This window comes from Megascapheus bottae, chromosome 8 (genome assembly GCF_031878675.1).
Source record: "Megascapheus bottae isolate mThoBot1 chromosome 8, mThoBot2.hap1, whole genome shotgun sequence".
NCBI lineage: Eukaryota > Metazoa > Chordata > Mammalia > Rodentia > Geomyidae > Megascapheus > Megascapheus bottae.
Window position 1 is genome coordinate 25,300,604 of NC_143516.1, and position 3,266 is coordinate 25,303,869.

General features: G+C 35.2%; 1 pseudogene; it reads left to right on the forward strand.

Annotated features, from left to right (window-relative positions):
• The first annotated feature begins 1,101 nt into the window (after window positions 1-1,101).
• On the forward strand, window positions 1,102-1,935 carry LOC150059681 (high mobility group protein B1 pseudogene; annotated as a pseudogene).
• Window positions 1,936-3,266: the final 1,331 nt, after the last annotated feature.

Genomic DNA, 3,266 nt, shown 5'->3' on the forward strand with positions numbered 1-3,266 from the left:
TAATAAATGTTTATAGTGTGAAAATTAATGAAATCACAAAGTTAAATCCTTCCAAAGCAAAATGAATATTTCTTCTTATATTACAATAAACAATCTCAATTTTAAGTTCATATATTAACTTCTCATTTCCCTATATAACACATTACTGCATTCAGTTTCAAATGCTTGTTTTGTTATTGGAACTTAGTTTCTTAATTCAGTTCAATCACCTCACTAAATTACTGTCTCTAAAATATAGTTTATTACAGTTGAATCGAGTAAAATCATTTTTATACATTGAAAATTGTTGATCTGAATTTATACTAATTATCTTTCTAATATATCAGATATACAAGTCTTCCCACCCATCAATAAGTTAGAGAGAAATAGAACTTCAACTACAGAATAATTTCTTTTTTTGTCTCTCATCAAAATGGAAAAGTTACTAAGCAACTAAACTCAGAACACTATGCAGTTTACAAAATTAAATAGCTGAAGTATATATTTAAGTGGAGAAAGAAACCTTGTGAATGTCACATTACAAATAAAACTATAAACTCTGACATTTTTTAAATTTTATGTAATTGTAAAGATGATGTACAAAGGGATAACAATTAGTAAGGTAATGAGTATATTTCGTGTTGAACATTGTTACCCATGCTCTCATTTTCTCCCAATCCCCCTCTCCTCCGTGCCTTGACTTCCCTTTTCCTGAAATTGTCAAGTTCATTTCCAAGGAAGTGTCTTGTGAAACTTACACTTTTTCATCAAATCATACATAATTACTAAAAAAGAATCATAATTAAAGGGTATCATACCAACAGCTTTAAAAAATACTTTCAATCTGCAATTATACTATCAGAAACTTCCTCAAGTATAGTCAAACATATGAATGAATGAAAGAGAACAGTAAATCCAGAAATAGGTGTGACAATACTTAAGAATTTTCTTTATAATAAAGCTCATGTTTCAAATCAATATATGAAGCTTTTAAAAACAGTACATTTATAATTTTGTTCACTAAATAAGTTAAATCGTTATTTTAAAAGGAAATAAGTTGAATGTTACAGAGCGGAGAGAGTGAGGAGGCTGCATTTGGCTCCCGCTCTCACAGCCATTGCAGTACATTGAGCTCCATAGAGACAACGCAGGGGCAAGTGAGAGCCTGACGGGCACCGAGCGACTCTGTGCCTCGTGGAGGAAAAACTAAACATGGGCAAAGGAGATCCTAAGAAGCCGAGAGGCAAAATGTCATATGCATTCTTAGTGCAAACTTGCCGGGAGGAGCACAAGAAGAAGCACCCGGATGCTTCAGTCAACTTTGCAGAGTTTTCTAAGAAGTGCTCAGAGAGGTGGAAGACTATGTCTGCTAAAGAGAAAGGGACATTTGAAGACATGGCCAAGGCGGACAAGGCTCGTTATGAAAGAGAAATGAAAACCTACATCCCTCCTAAAGGGGACACAAAAAAGAAGTTCAAGGATCCCAATGCACCCAAGAGGCCTCCTTCGGCCTTCTTCTTGTTCTGTTCTGAATATCGCCCTAAAATCAAACAGGAGCATCCTGGCCTGTCTATTGGTGATGTTGCAAAAAAAACTGGGAGAGATGTGGAACAACACTGCTGCAGAGCACGAGCAGCCTGAGGAGAAGAAGGCTGCTAAGCTGAAGGAAAAATGCGAAAAGGATATTGCTGCCTACCGAGCTAAAGGAAAGCCAGATGCCGCAAAAAAGGGGGTTGTGAAGGCTGAAAAGAGCAAGAAAAAGAAGGAAGAGGAGGAAGATGAGGAAGATGAAGAGGATGAGGAAGAAGAGGAAGATGAAGAGGATGAGGATGAAGATGAAGAGGATGATGATGAATAAGTTGGTTCTAGCGCAGTTTTATTTTCTTGTCTATAAAGCATTTAACCCCCCTGTACACAACTCACTCCTTTTAAAGAAAAAAAAATTGAAATATAAGGCTGTGTAAGATTTGTTTTTAAACTGTACAGTGTCTTTTTTTGTATAGTTAACACACTACCGAATGTGTCTAAGATAGCCCTGCCCTGGTGGTCTTTTCAATAGCCACTAACCTTGCCTGGTACAGTATGGGGGTTGTAAATTGGCATGGAAATTTAAAGCAGGTTCTTGTTGGTGCACAGCACAAATTAGTTATATATGGTGACGGTAGTTTTTTTCATCTTCATTTGTCTGACGCAGCTTATACAAAATAATTGTTGTTCTGTTAACTGAATATCACTCTGTAATTGCAAAAAAAAAGTTGCAGCTGTTTTGTTGACATTCTGACAATTTTTTTATTAGTATTGTTGTCCTTTTCATAGGTCTGGAATTTTTCGTCTTGAGGGGAAACTAGTCTTTTGCTTTTGCTCATTTTGGATCAACTGAATTATACTACAGTGTTTTATCTTTTCATCTAGTTAGCTGATAAACTTGTCTCCACACCCTATAGGTCATAGTGGGGGTAATAAAAGTTAAATTGGGAACATTTTCATCTATAACTGAAACTAAAATCTCTCATCAAGTTTCACATGGCCCACTTAGATTTTACAAAGTGAATAATCAGTTCTATTCACAGCATGGGATTATTAGAATTAAACAATTTGAAAGTCTGTCCTTGAAGGACTTATAGAAAACTATAATCTTCACAGAAGGACTCTGTTCTTTAACTCCCATTACCATGTAATGGCAGTTACATTTTGCAGTACCCACGTGAAAGAAGACCTGAGAATGTACACCCAAAAGCATGAGCTTAAAATGCAAGATTTTTTGTTGTTGACATTAGTCCCAGGGAAAGTAGTGGCTGTGCATGCCCTTTTCCATTTATCTTAAATATGTACTGCTCAGGAAACTTTGAGACTCCCTTAAAAGTACTTTAAACTAATTTGACCAGTTTTGTTTTTTTTTAATTATGCCACATTTAAAATAGGATATATTTTCCAGCGTTGTGGTTTTTCCCTTTCTAAATCAAAGACAAACTTTGCGTTGTAGGGCAAGTTACCCAATTTGTTTGAATTTTTTTCCCCCAGACTTATCCATTAGAGCCATGTTTATCTGTTAGTAGTTTAGGGAACAATTTGGCAATTTTGTGGTTTTTCTGAGATAATGGTTCTCTTAAAGTGCCAGTGTTTTAAAATAGCGTTCTTGTCATTTTACTCGCTTATGTGATGGAGTGCTGTTTTTTTATAATTTGGATTCTTTCCATTTGCATTTGTTAATGTAATTTTAGGAGGAATACTGAACATCTGAGTCCTGGATGATACTAATAAACTAATAATTGCAGAGGTTTTTTAAA